Source organism: Boleophthalmus pectinirostris, unplaced genomic scaffold, assembly GCF_026225935.1.
Source record: "Boleophthalmus pectinirostris isolate CB_2022bp ecotype Guang Dong unplaced genomic scaffold, ASM2622593v1 HiC_scaffold_14, whole genome shotgun sequence".
NCBI classification, from domain to species: Eukaryota; Metazoa; Chordata; class Actinopteri; order Gobiiformes; family Gobiidae; genus Boleophthalmus; species Boleophthalmus pectinirostris.
The window spans coordinates 5,109,962-5,125,309 of record NW_026571047.1 but is presented as its reverse complement, the minus strand read 5'-3'; positions in this window follow the sequence as shown (position 1 = coordinate 5,125,309).

The following is a 15,348-nucleotide window of genomic DNA, read 5'->3' as shown; positions in this document are numbered from 1 at the left end:
CATGTGATCCACAAGAGAACTCTATAATTAGTAAGTAGTAATTGCATCACAGTTTACAGCGCATTATAGAGGTAGGATGAAGGGAGATGAAAGGTGCACTAAATAACCACCATTTTATTTATTCAGGTGCTTCAATTGGTTACAGATATCTTGATCGGCTGTGTGTCTTCATGGAGAGAGATAAGTTTAAAGGGCCCCATTTTAGGCTATTTTCTGATCTATGTTAAAAATAATGTAGTTTCCTCATCACAAACAGACCTGGAGTTGTGTTTTGTTGCATTCACACATGTTAGACTGAATTCTTCTCTCATACAGGAAACATTGAGTTCCACCTTGTGATGTCATGTGGTAATACAGGAAGTGCTCCACTGTTACAGACACTTTCACTAGAATCATGTGGATTTCAGCTCCAGAATTTCCAGTCTCCAAATCTCTAAAACTACTGCTTCAGAACAGAGCGTTTTGATCTTTGCCGATGTAGACAGATGGATAATAAAGGGTTTCTCAAATGTGTGAACTCCAAGTGCATTTTTGATGAGGTAACAGAATTCTAACATAGTTTAAGCTCACAAGAGTCAATATAGGAGCTCCAGAAAAGTTACATTGTGCACCTTGAAGGGGGGCTGGGTCTCCTCTGAGTAAATAGGAATTTAGGGAGTGTAGGGACTAGTTCTTGGTATTGTGTGGGGAAAAAAAACAAAAAAACAACACCTATATGATGTATAAGCCATGTTTGCAGACTATATGACCTCGTTGGAATTCTTCTTCCTTTTTGCTATTCTTTGCCCCTGCTTAGGCGTGTTACAGCAGCATCCATACACCAGGGCAAACACAACCAGAGAGAGAGTCCCCAAGATGAAGATAGCGATCACCACAGCGCCCCCTAGTGCCCATGATTCATGCTGGACCCGTTGCAGGAACCACTCCACCAACCCCTCTGGAGATTCTGGAGGTTTCGCAGGCTCTAAGAAGCTGTGTGGGAAAGAGATGAAAAAAGGTAGTCTACTTTATCATTATTAAATATTGTTTCTATGAAAAAAAATTGCTTAAAATATGAAATAGTAATGCCTGAAAGTTCTGTTTTCTGCCAATTTGATGTACAGTGAAGAACTTTGGTCATAGAGGTGTTATCCTCTAGATACAAAGGTAAATTTAAGCTTATAAACTTGGGGAGTTTTTCAGGTACATTTGAGGCAGCGATATATGTAATAAAATGCTTGAAAATTATCACTTTTGATGACAGTTTGTCAGACAGACATTTTTTGGGTTTATGTTGAGTGAGATATTTGACAGTAGAAAGCCCCAGAATATTTTTCTGCTAGTTTCTCCCATGTGTCAGGATAAACCATGCACAATTTTAGTGTTATTTGTCCATTTATGCAGTTGCGGCACCTTAATATTTACACTTACATCATTTTGCCAGCAGTTTTTCTTAAATAGGGTGTTTTATGGCCCTGAGACTAAACAGGGCCAAGTTGGCATTGGTCCCTATCAACTTGTGATAGCCCAAAATATAAGATAACAGGAAATAATAGTGAAAAAAAGGTAGCAAAAAACATCCTGAGGAGTGGACCTGGCTCCCGGCCTACTTGTGTTTACATATCGCAGTATTAGTAACTACAAGAGCTGGGTAGAATAGTAAAATAAATATTTAAGTAAGATCACTAAGTCAAAGTCTAAAATAAAATATTACTCGAGTTGAAGTATAAAGTGGCCCAAATGATTCAAGTAAAGTGGGGCAACTACAAATCAAGTAACTGTGCGTAGCATGTGATTTATAATTTGAAGTTAATGTAATTGGAAGGACAAAACATTAAATAACACACACATTTTTTAAGTATAGGCCACAAATTATAAAATCATATCTAAAAAACAATAAGAAACAATATAAGAAATACAAACACACAAGAAAATGTATATTGTCAATATAAAGCTTTGCCATTTCTATACTAGTAATACTGGTAGTACTCAGCTACATTCATCTGAGTATATTTTTAAAGAAATTGTACATTTCAGAGTTCCTTTCTAGCAACATACTTTTACTTGATATTTTCATTGAAGTAACAGTATTCTTTCTTGAGTAAAAGCCTTGGTGACACTTCTCACAGTGAGTAAGTCTACAAATGACAAAAGTTTTATGTTGACAAAATGAACTGATTTGAACATTTGTGTTTCTTGGACCGCTCCTTCAGATCTGATTTCATTTTTCTCATTGTTGTCCTGTCCTTTCAAAAAAACAGATGTTGTGCATTATTTAATGCTTAGTCCTTCCAATTACATTAACCTCAAACTATAAATCAGATGTTATGTCCCAGCAATTACTCTTACTTGAGAAGTACTTTTTTAATTTCTTGGATCACTACTTTGCACTTCTACTTGAGTCATATTATTTTGAACTACAATTTTTGGCTACTCTACCCACCTCTGAATAAGAGCAACAGTACCTTTAACTCAAGGAAGTATACACTGTGTACACTGTAAATATATTTGTAGAAGTATGTTGTCTGTAAACTACTCCAAGAAGTACAATTTTATTAAATTTACTCAACTTGAGTTCTACCCACATCGGCCAGTTATGTGAGCTTTAGACAAAGCTATTATGACAAAATCTTATCACAAAATGAGCATAAAACTAAATTAAACATTCCATTAACAGTATGGTTGGTACCTTGTGACTAAAGAGTATTGTCCACTGTCAATGCCCATGTCAGTGCAAAGGCCACAAGCAGTCACAGGATACAGAATTTCTTTTTAAAAATAGATTCCAAAAGGCCTAACCAACCATTTATAAACTCTAGACTGATATTTTGTTAAGTTTGCTGAACAAAAAGAGGACTGTTGATGTTAAAAAGTATTGTCACCGTATTTGAAAGGTTAGCTCACCTCTGCACGGCCATATCCTGGTACGATCCTTTACGCCTCAGTGACTCCTCACAATATACAACAGTGCACTGGTGAACGAGGACAGAAACCTGCTTCAGCTACTATTTGAATCCAACCGCAGTGGATCAAAAACATGTATAGGTACATGAGAGGACTACAAGTTCATCTATTCACTTTGTGGTCAGTTTCAGAATGGCCACAGTTCCAGCTTTTCCTTTCAGTCTTCTCTCAAGTCTGCTCTGTGTGTTCAAGGCAAAAGAGTACAACAGTTCCTGGTTAATGTTTACACAAAAATGCAGGCTGTGGGAGGGAAAGTAAGAGTCCAATAATCATGTAGTTTGCATAGTAAAGGCGGGAGCACACATGATACTGATCTTGAAAGGATAAGACCACAATACATTTGTATTTTTATCCATTTAATAACAAACCTAAATTCAACAATTACATGTTGTACCAGTATCAAAAGTTTTTTCTGCTACAGAAAATATCAACCATTGTACAACTAGTTTCAATTCATTCATATAAAATAGAAACAACTTGAGCCAAACATTGGCACTTTTTGCAAAACAATAACAATGTCCAAATCAGGACAACAGGAGGCGCTATTGCTCTTTATACAAGCAAACGCTAATACAAAAACACTTGAATACACATATAAACTGTACCACTGTAGTAGAAGATGGAATGTATTATACATTTGTGCTGGTGAATGAAAAGAAAGAAGACACAAATGGTCTGTCTAACTGGTCTGATGTATTCTGTGTTCTTTGTTGTTCTGTGAAAGACTACCACACTGGCTCTTTTGTCTACAGGGGTCAAACTGAAACACGGCAGATGCCACTGTTATGGCTCAAAGCAGACGTAAAAAGCTCATATTCCTACAACTGCTGGAACAATTTGGTTCATCAACTCTTGTTATAAATATAAAACTTCAAAATGTATAAAATGATTAGATGCTAGGTTGTGTGAAATAAAGCTTGGACACTTGGACATGTGAATAGTGTATTTACATGTGGACCCTTGTACAGTGTTGGGATCAGGCGGGCTGCACTTTGGTGGACTGTCCCTTTGCTCTGGCGCTGCAGCAGCTGGTGCAGGAGATCACCACCATCAGGATGAAAGTAGCTGCACACAACAAACAAAAGCACATTTATGGCATGGGAGCTGGTAGCTGACAATACACATTTCACTAAACATAATTACCAAGTGTTACCAGACATGTACAAGCCAAACACAATTTATTTTTAATTACAAAAACTGTAGACAATATGCCCATGTTGTTTATGTTATAATTTGGTGTTTGGTTCAAGACGATTATCTAATCAAAAAGCAGAATGAATCACATGTCTCTCATTTGTGTTGCCAGTTTCACTGCTGAAATCCAGTTGGTTTAAACCTAAAATGCTTCTCTCTGATCTGAATGGTCCCTCCCAAAACCCCAGCACCTCCAGCCAGTCATGAGTCAGTACTAGTGCAGCCTCTGCAGTGCAGTGAGAGACTTCTGGAGGTTCTGAGCTTTCACATGAGGCCTGGTCTGTCCATATCTTATGTTAAAAGGTAAAAGGACAGTTGCCATAGCGATTAACAATTCAAAACAAAATATACTGTAAATGTATTTTGTATGTAACAGGAGGCTGAAATCTACGAATAGTAACTCAACTATGACTACATTTGCAGTAGTGAATATGTCTCTATTATGTCTAATCACATACAAAACTATGTCCAGCCTTATTCCATCTTTTTCTCCCTCATGGGCCACAGCAGAGGTACAACCTGGGCTTTTAGTTGTCTGTGTCCTCTACCTTCAGAATGAAACACTGGAAACCCAAGTTGTGACTGTAATAACTTTTTTAAACTGTAAAAGCACAGGCTACATACAGTTCCTTTATGATGTTACAAAGATTTTTTCATCATATACACTTTAAAATGTATTATGATGTTTAAAGTCTTTAATTGCAAACTTACCCACAAACAGTACGAGCACCGCAAAGGCCCCGATCTCCAGAGCCCCGGCCTGTGGAAGCCCCTGCAGTTTGGCCCAGATTCTGTTGATGATGTCGAGCATCTCCTGTTGGGGTTCCATCCTGGTGTTAGGAACAAGATGCAGATCGTAGATGAAGAAAAGACAGCCTCAGCTCTACCTGAAATTAGCATAACCACAGTCAAAGAAAATGGAAAGACACGTTTTTGAAGTCTCACTCCACCCATTCCTGTCTGTAATTACAGGGCTATCCTGCAATTACACCACTGGACCTTACAATATGTATCCTAAAATAGTGTTTTTACTGCTAGCTCTGACATATGAGGTAGGGAGTAAGATATTTGACATTAACTTCAACAGATTACAGATGCTAGCTTTATTATAGAACTATACTATTAGTCTATTTACCATAAAATACTCATAAATACTTGAATTGTTGTAATTACAAGTACTATAACTCTCCAGAATAAGGAGATGTTAAATATCTAAACTATACACTGACATAAGACAAATCTACAAATGAATATTGTATTTGGATCCTATATATTACAAGAATGGTTCTTTCTTGTTTTCTTTGTAAATAAATTCTGATTATGTCAAATATGAACTAACTCAGGTATATCACCAAATACCTTTACCTAAATTTATATTTTGTACTTTTTCCCTACCAAAATAACTGTATTTTAATTGAGTATCTTGTGGCTATCAATGCATTTCAGAATGATTAAAAATTAGGACCGCTGCCATAGCTATTAACAATTTAAAACTAAATATCTATTCTATTTTTTAATAGTAAAAGTCATCAAATGTTGTCTCTAACAGGACGTTGCAACCTACGGATACTAACTCACCTCTGACTACATCTGCTGTAGTGAACTGTACTACTGTACTACTGTTGTACTACAATTACTATATAATCACATCAAAATGTCCAGCTTTACTCCCTACAATCTTCCCTCCCTCGTGGCCACACAGCAGAGGTACAGCCCGGCCGTTTCAGTTTAATTATAACCAAAGTCACTACAGGCAGACCTATTTTAGCCATGGCATTTGAAGCACCCTGTCATCATAAGAGGGGCAGCTGTGTATGGGTGCTATCCTGTCTGACACTTAAGGAGAGAAGTATCAAAAAACTTGATAAAAGCAATAGTCAACTGTTGTGGGATTTTAACTAGTAACACAATTTATTCCTGTTCAGAACTTTACAGTAATTCCAAATGTTTTTTCTGCTTCAATGTAGTATGACAATACTAAAAATGAAAACTCGATTTTGATACTAAGGAATAGACTCGATACTCAATACTGATTCCGAAACCAATATGATAATAATAAAATCATTCTTTCTTTTGACAGAAGAATTTGATTTTCAACATTAAATCATTGTATGTTCTTTACTATTCCCATGTGGCCGTATATGTGTGTAATCCCTCAGTGGGCCAGTAGGTTCCATAGTGGTCCATGGGCGTATACTAGTCTATGTGCTCCTATACTTGTTCTGATACAGCTCAAGATCATTCTAAAGACATTCAGAAAAGGTTAATTTCTGTACTGTGAATGTGACTTTTTTTTTTGTGTCGATACTTGCTCAAAGTATCTAGTTTTGATACTAGCATCTGACAGACATGATTACAAAAGTTATCCATATTTTAATAATAGTCTTTGGAGTATAAATGTCACTTATTATCCTTTCTGACTCCAAAACTGATTACAGATTAAATAGTTACTTTTATATCGAGGTCAAGGTTTATTTATGTTAGGGTGACCAGATGTTCAAAATCAAAAACTGGGACACCCCCGATTTGGACTGGTTGGTAATAATAAAATTGTGAAACAAGTGCGTGTTCTGCACTCAGCCCATTCATGACTAATATGTGAGTCAGTATAATCACATTTTCTTTGTGTGTTGGTCGTTTTTAAACAGCTTTTCTATATTTTACCAAAACAAATGACAATGTATGCCTCTCCTTACTGTTGAAAGGGATCATATTGGTCAAAATAGGAACACCTGGGACATTTCTTGTATAAAACTGGGACAAATCAATGGTTTTGGCTAAATCTGCTGGGACAGGAGGACACAGGGCTCAAAACTGAGAACAAAACTGGTACAAAATAGATGTAATTTTAGATGACCACAAGTTAGCATATAGTACCACTTGAATTGCCAAGTCTTTGTTCAGCTCAGCTTGTTCTTGTCTCAAGTGTCCCTATTTTTGACCAGTAGGATCCCTGCCAACAGTACAGAGAAGCATACATTGTCATTAGGTAAAATACAGAAAACCTGCTTTAAAATGACCAAAACAAAAAGAAAATGTGACTATACTGGCTCACATGTTAGTCATGAATGTTTTCTTTAATTATGCACTAATTTCAAAAGTTTATTATTACGAACTTGCCAGTCCCAGTTTTTGATTTTGCAAATCTGGTCACTCTATACAACATTATACTTTCTTTTTAATGTATAATTACGAAATACATTAGTTTGTGAAATACAATAACTACGAAGTGTTTTTGACTCACCCCGGTACCTGCAGCGCTAGCAGTGTTAGCACAAAGTTGTGTGTCAGTGTTCTGTCTAACCTGCAGCTGTTAGCATACAGCTAACTAGCTCTGCGAGGTACTTAGCTTATCTTCTTTTTTACTTTCGTTCAGTTCCACAAAGTTTTACACTTGTCCTAGTTTTGAATATTATTGTAAGAGTTACTTCATTGATGATTCAGGGAACAATGTAATATTTATTTATCTCAATAAATCTAGCTAAAGTTAACGCTGTTGCCTGATTTTAGTTAGCCATAACAATTAGCACAATCACACAATTAGCATACTGTTAGCATAGTAATAAACCAACGTTTTTCGCTTTGGTCTTAATGATGAGGCAAGGTACTTTGCTTGACTGTAATAGAGTTTACAAAGACCAAGGCATCAATATTTGTAACTGTAAACGTGTAAACAAACGGCTAAACTATAAAATTGTTTTATATTGTTGTTAGCATTATCTAAGTAACTAGCGTTACCTGACTCTCGCTGACTGTCTTACTGTGCGTGAAGATAGACTGTATAAAAAAAGTTTGTTTATATTGAAATATTTAAGTTCATAAATATATACAGCCTATGGTGAAAATACATGCGAGAATATGCTGCATCTTAAAAATAATTATGATTTGATATGATAGTATGTTATAATAATCTCTTTCTCTCTGTATATGTGTGTGTGTGTGTGTGTGTTGTTTGTGTGTGTGTAGTGTGTGTGTGTGTATATATATATATTATATACACACACACACACACACTGTCAATGTCAAAGAATAAAATGTGTTTGTGTGTGTGTCTGCGTGTGTGTGTGTAGTGTGTGTGTGTGTGTGTGTGTGTGTGTATATATATACACACACTACACACACACACACCTATTTAGGCTGAGTTCATCTTTCAAACTGAAAACACTTGTTCCCGCTTGCATCATGTGGTAAGTGCTCTACTGTGTTTTTAAACTCCAAATCTATTTTGCATAATGCATGACCTTTAAATGACATGCAAAAACAAAACATCTGTTAGGAGTAATAAAAGGGTCCATAATCAGAAAGAAATCAGTAATAGTATATCAATCTGATAATAATCTGATTTTGAGTGTGCATGTCACTGTTTGCATAGATGCCACAGGCTGTATATAGATAAATGTGACTGATTGAATATGATGATACATGCAAGAGTATAAAAAAAACTTGTAATAATCATAATAATCCAGATTTTAAATTTTATCAATGCTCCTTCTATACATTGATAAAGTATACATTATATTACAGAAAGTAAGTAAATAGTAAGTAAGAGCACTTCTTACCTCTTTCAGTATACTGCAGAAGTCCTTTGAAAGCTGACTCACAACTGAAGTTCTCCAGACCTCTACTCCTTCAATCTTCACCCTCCCCCCCTTTCTCGCATGTGTAACCTAAGTTAGTACACAATCCTCCCGGCACTTCTTCTTTCTTATCAGCTTTTACAGATGTGAAGTTCGAAGTTTAGGGGGTAACTTGACTCTCTGGGCCGATCTGCAGACTCCCTGTGTACTGTGAGTATATTGTATCTCCTCCTACTTCTGCTTTTGCACTCTCTTTCTCTCTCTCTCTCTCTCTCCCTCTCTCTCACTCCCCCGCTCTCTCTCTACACTCATTCACTTGTGTGCTTTCCCCTCCTTGCTGTTGCTAAAGACCAGCTGTGCCCTGGCCCCTCTCCATTTTTTTTGTCTTAGGTAACCATGGAGACAAGACCCGACCCTAAAAGGAGCAAGGGAGAGCAGGGGGCGGTGGGGTATCCATCCATCTGGTGTCCCGCCAGCTGACGAATGCCTACAAATACAACTAGTTTTACAACAGGTCTGCCTTTGAAAGGGTTTGTAAATGGTGAATTAGTTCATTACTCTGTAAATCAATTAGGGAAATAAGGGGAATGGTGTGAATACATGCCGTAACAAATTGTGGTTTAGGTAGTCTATATTACTAATGGAGATTATTATCATGTAAATGGTCACTAATTGTTCTCTAGGTATAATTTGCCCCAGTGAAAAAGGTTGATTGCTATTCAGGGGTAAAAGATGTACCCAAGCAAGAGTTTAGTTGTTTTAAAATATAAGATGAAGTGCAAAGTAGTGGTCCAATAAATGACTCAGTTGCAAGTAAAAAGCATCACTACTCAAGTAAGAGTAAATTAAAGAGTAACTGTTTTGATGTTAATGCATTTAGAAGGATTAAGTCTTATGTCTTATCAGGATAGATAGAACTGGGAAAATGGGTCAAGCATCCAAAATTATACTCAAGTAAGAGTAATTACTTCAAAAATAATATAGCAAAGTCCAAGAAAGAGTGAAGCAATGTTTGGAGGAGACTACTACTGAAGGAAAAATAACTGCACATAACATTTATAATATTTATAATTTGAATATAATGGAGAAAGCATGAAATATTGCACTAAATCTGGTAATATTTTTAAAGGATAGATACAAAATGAGATAAATTCTATCTGAAGGGGCAGTGCAAAAAACACAAATGTTCAAATAATTTCAGATTTTCAACTCTTCAATCGGAAGAGACACAGTTTTCACAGGACGAGAAGAGATATGAGTCCACCAGAACAAGACAAGATGAGATTTGAACATAATTCCTAATATGAACATTTCATGTTCATTCAATTTTGGCCTATTTTTTTTTATTTATTTGATTTCATATTTTAGTTTCCATACTAATACTGCTTTTTAGAACTATAAGAGGTGTAGCTCACCTGTGTTTAACCCCTTTCTGTACAATCCAAACGTAAACACATGGAAAAACATCTCACAAGATAATTTTCCTCATATGTGCACAATCTTGTGGTAATTTTGTCTCATGAGATCTTGTGGCACGAGATCTTGCACCATCCCTTTCATCGTAAAGCACTTGTCACTGTAAACTCACCAAAACGTTCTATTCAAGAGTAGTGTTACTTTCAAATAGACTACTCAACGGGGTAAAAGTAATTGAAAACTGTTCAAACATGCACACATTTACTAAAATGTTACTCTGATGCGATTTTATATTAAGCTCAGATGTTTCCTATTATCACTAATATTGGCACCACTTAGAATCTAAATAGATAAATTGGAACAAACTTAAACCTATATATTTGCACATACATTTTTAATATTTGCTGAATTAATGAGCAGTAAAACTGCAAACTATTGTAGTTTTATTGACATTTCTCAAAGTTACAGTTAAGGGCGGGTTCTCTTTCCATGTGTTGAGACTTCTTACACATAATAATGAACAATGAGCGAGTTCCTTCCTTTTGCTTTTTTGTTATTCCAGCACTATGATCGCCTCGGTTACTCGGGGGATTTGGTGAAAAATGCACTCTTGGACTTCCAGTTTGACATTGCTCAAGAAAGACAGGTATCTAGATTGGAACATTTTGGTCCAGTTGTCCACTTTACGAGAATGTGATACTTTGTTATTTCCAAGTACAGATAGTTTGGTTTAGTCAAAGTATTTCTTAGATATTCAACACAATTGCAAATATAATAGTAACTAAAAAAGTAACTATAAAATTATACAATGGCACCAGGTTATTGGCTAAAGTTTTCAGTTCACTAAAATCTGCAGTTATCATAAAAATCCTTAGTTTGACAATTTTGGTGAAGTTTAAAATTTAACTTCCTAGTTGGAAACAGGCAACAGATGAGACATACATAGAGGTAATTCTGTAACTGTTACCTAGCAACCATAGTGTAAGCAAGGGCTGAAGCTCATCTAGATTTACACATTTATTTATACTGTCAGAAAATTGGGTTCCTTGTGCTTTAATCAATTGATTTTTCAACTTTTCTTCACAAACTTCCATCTAAACCAAGTGCTCCTAAAAGTCCATGATGCTGCCTGTACTACAAAGCCTAAAGGCGCTGTAACTGATTTTTACGTCATAAAATGTCCATCCATCCATCCATTTTCGTCCGCTTATCCGGGGCCGGGTCGCGGGGGCAGCAGCCTAAGCAGGGACTCCCAGACTTCCTTCACCCCAGACACGTCCTCCAGCTCCTCCGGGGGGACCCCGAGGCGTTCCCAGGCCAGCCGAGAGACATAGTCCCTCCAGCGTGTCCTGGGTCTTCCCCGGGGCCTCCTCCCGGTGGGACATGCCCGGAACACCTCCCGAGGGAGGCGCCCAGGAGGCATCCGAAACAGATGCCCGAGCCACCTCAACTGGCTCCTCTCGACGTGGAGGAGCAGCCGAGCTCCGAGCTCCTCCCGTGTGACTGAGCTCCTCACCCTATCTCTAAGGGAGCGCCCAGCCACCCTGCGGAGGAAACCCATTTCAAGCGCTTGTATCCGCGATCTCGTCCTTTCGGTCACTACCCAAAGCTCATGACCATAGGTGAGAGTAGGAACGAAGACTGACCGGTAAATCGTAACCCTCTTCACCACAACGGTCCGATACAGCGACCACATCACTGCCGAAGCTGCACCGATCCGCCTGTCAATCTCACGTTCCGTCCTCCCCTCACTCGTGAACAAGACCCCGAGATACTTGAACTCCTCCACTTGAGGCAAAGACTCCCCACCCACCTGGAGAGGGCAAGCCACCTTTTTCCGGTCGAGAACCATGGCCTCAGACTTAGAGGAGCTGATCTTCATCCCAGCCGCTTCACACTCGGCTGCAAACCGCCCCAGTGCACATTGCAGGTCCTGGTTCGATGAAGCCAACAGGACAACATCATCCGCAAACAGCAGAGATGAGATCCTGTGGTCCCCAAACCGGACCCCCTCCGGCCCCTGACTGCGCCTAGAAATTCTGTCCATGAATACAATGAACAGAACCGGTGATAAAGGGCAGCCCTGGCGGAGTCCAACATGCACCGGGAACAGGTCTGACTTACTGCCGGCAATGCGAACACAGCTCCTGCTCCGGTCATACAGGGACCGGACAGCCCTTAGCAAAGGGCCCCGGACCTCATACTCCCAGAGCACCCCCCACAGGACACCACGAGGGACACGGTCGAATGCCTTCTCCAAGTCCACAAAGCACATGTGGACTGGTTGGGCAAACTCCCATGAACCCTCGAGCACCCGATGGAGAGTGTAGAGCTGGTCCAGTGTTCCACGGCCAGGACGAAAACCACACTGCTCCTCCTGGATCCGAGGTTCGACTATTGGCCGGATTCTCCTCTCCAGTACCCTGGCATAGACCTTACCGGGAAGGCTGAGGAGTGTGATCCCCCTATAGTTGGAACACACCCTCCGGTCCCCCTTCTTATACAGAGGGGCCACCACCCCGGTTTGCCAGTCCAGAGGTACTGTCCCCAACCGCCACGCGATGTTGAAGAGGCGTGTCAGCCAAGACAGCCCCACAACATCCAGAGACTTAAGGTACTCAGGACGGATCTCATCCAACCCCGGAGCCTTGCCACCAAGGAGCTTTCCAACCACCTCAGTGACTTCAGCCAGGGTGATGGATGAGTCCGCCTCCGAGTCCCCAGCCTCGGCCTCCTCCTCAGAAGACGTGACGGTGGGATTGAGGAGATCCTCAAAGTATTCCTTCCACCGCCGGACAACGTCCCCAGTCGAGGTCAGCAGCTCTCCCCCCGCACTGTAAACAGTGTTGGCGAAGAGCTGCTTCCCCCTCCTGAGGCGCCGGACGGTTTGCCAGAATCTCTTTGAGGCCGTGCGATAGTCCTCCTCCATGGCCTCCCCGAACTCCTCCCAGCTCCGAGTTTTTGCCTCCGCGACCACACGGGCTGCAGCACTCTTGGCCCGCCGGTACCCGTCAGCTGCTTCAGGAGTCCCCCGAGCCAGCAAGGCCCGATAGGACTCCTTCTTCAGCTTGACGGCATCCCTTACTTCCGGTGTCCACCACCGGGTTCGGGGATTGCCGCCGCGACAGGCACCACAGACCTTACGCCCACAGCTCCGAGCAGCCGCATTGACAATAGAGGCCGAGAATGAAGCCCACTCGGACTCCATATCTCCAGCCTCCCCCGGAATCCGGGAGAAGTCCTCCCGGAGGTGCGAGTTGAAAGTCCCTCTGACAGAGGCCTCCACTAGACGTTCCCAACAGACCCTCACTACACGCTTGGGCCTGCCAGGTCTTTCCGGCTTCCTCCTCCGAGAGTGAACCCAACTCACAACCAGGTGGTGATCAGTTGACAGCTCAGCCCCTCTCTTCACCTGAGTGTCCAAGACACGCGGCCGGAGATCAGATGACACGACTACAAAGTCGATCATCGACCTCGGGCCTAGGGTGTCCTGGTGCCACGTGCACTTATGGGCACCCTTGTGCTCGAACATGGTGTTCGTTATGGACAAACCGTGACTAGCACAGAAGTCCAATAACAAAACACCGTTCGGGTTCAGATCGCGGAGGCCGTTCCTCCCAATCACCCCTCTCCAAGTGTCACTGTCGTTGCCCACGTGGGCGTTGAAGTCCCCCAGGAGAACAACGTCATAAAATGTGACAAACTGAATTAGCTCATTTTAAACGGTTTGCAGTGGTCCTAAGTTACTCCTTACTTACTTTATGCATTCTTAGCATTCTAATTATTGACTATGATAAGTTTATAAGATAACATCTAAGATGCACTTCCTGATTATTGGTACTGTCTATAAAAATAGGTAGTTTCACTTCTCACTGATGCCAGCAGAAAGCATGTAACACCATTTGACCCTGTTAACAAAACCCAGAAGAATACATCATTCCTTTGTCAACAATGGTGTTTTCTTCTTACTGCTCAGCTGGTGATTCATTTGAAGACTCATGAACTATTCTGGTTAAAATCGTTTGAATGAAAAATGTCCCATGACAAATGCCTCATTCTTGTCATGAAAACAGCAGAATTATTCAGGCTGATGAATTAATGACAGCTCCTCTGAGATGTTTTTATGAGGCCAATATGGGAGTGTTTAAGCAATAGCACACTTCAGACAAAAAAAAAAAAAAAAAGATACAGACAATTCTTAAGATCAGTATGTATTAAAAAAAAAAAAACATACATATTTTCTCTCCTACAGGTAAGACTAAATGTATTATAAGCAATACACATACATCAAGAAATTATACATTTTGTCTCCTGTAACCTAAATGAGTTAGGTATTATAAAATAGGTGTTCAGTGGTGTTTTCAGGAAACTTATAACAGGATTTTAATGCCACAAATATGGTTTTGTAAATGTCAATACCATGATCATATAACCACAGCAGTTCATGTTTGTGTGCGTGCGGAAGTACTTATCTTGTCATCTAGTTATCTTCTTCCTTCGTATGTGCCAGTGAGCATTTTAACAAGCAGTGCTCTTTTTTCTGAAAATAAAGAATATCCTTTTCATATGTTTGACAAATTTAAGTAAATTATGTGGCTGAAGGGGGAGTTAAGTGTAACAACTGTGTAATATTTAATTGCACTACGCCCTCTAGCTGCTGAATGTGGTTATTGCATTATAGACTTGCTGCCTAATATTTTCAAATGAACAACTATATGTCACCTGGGCTCTTGCTGTTTAAAAAAGGGACTACAACACAACTGAAGCCCAAACCTGCATATAGAAGATGCATCCAAATGTGTCTCATTCAGTATATGGACAGGCCATGACTCATGTGAGCTGCAGAGGCTGCACTAGAACGGATTCATGATTGACTGTAGGTGCTGGGGTTTATGTAGAGACCATTCAGTGTAAACAAACCAGCCATTTGGTTTACCTCATATCTGGGGACACAGATTGATAGGTCAAGTATGAATTTTAAAATCAAAATTACAGAGGCCTACAGTTCCTTTAAAACATATTTAGACTTCATAAAACAACTGCAAAAAATGTATGGTATTTAGTAGTTCACAGCAAAAAGTGGAGTGTTAAAAATGACGCTCGCACAAACAATTTTAACATTTTCTCGGGGTTTATGAGTCCAATCTGCTCTAAAGTTAATTTAACATTTTTGGAAACACTGGACCAAAGTTCCTGTTTAACCCCGAAATCAAGAGTT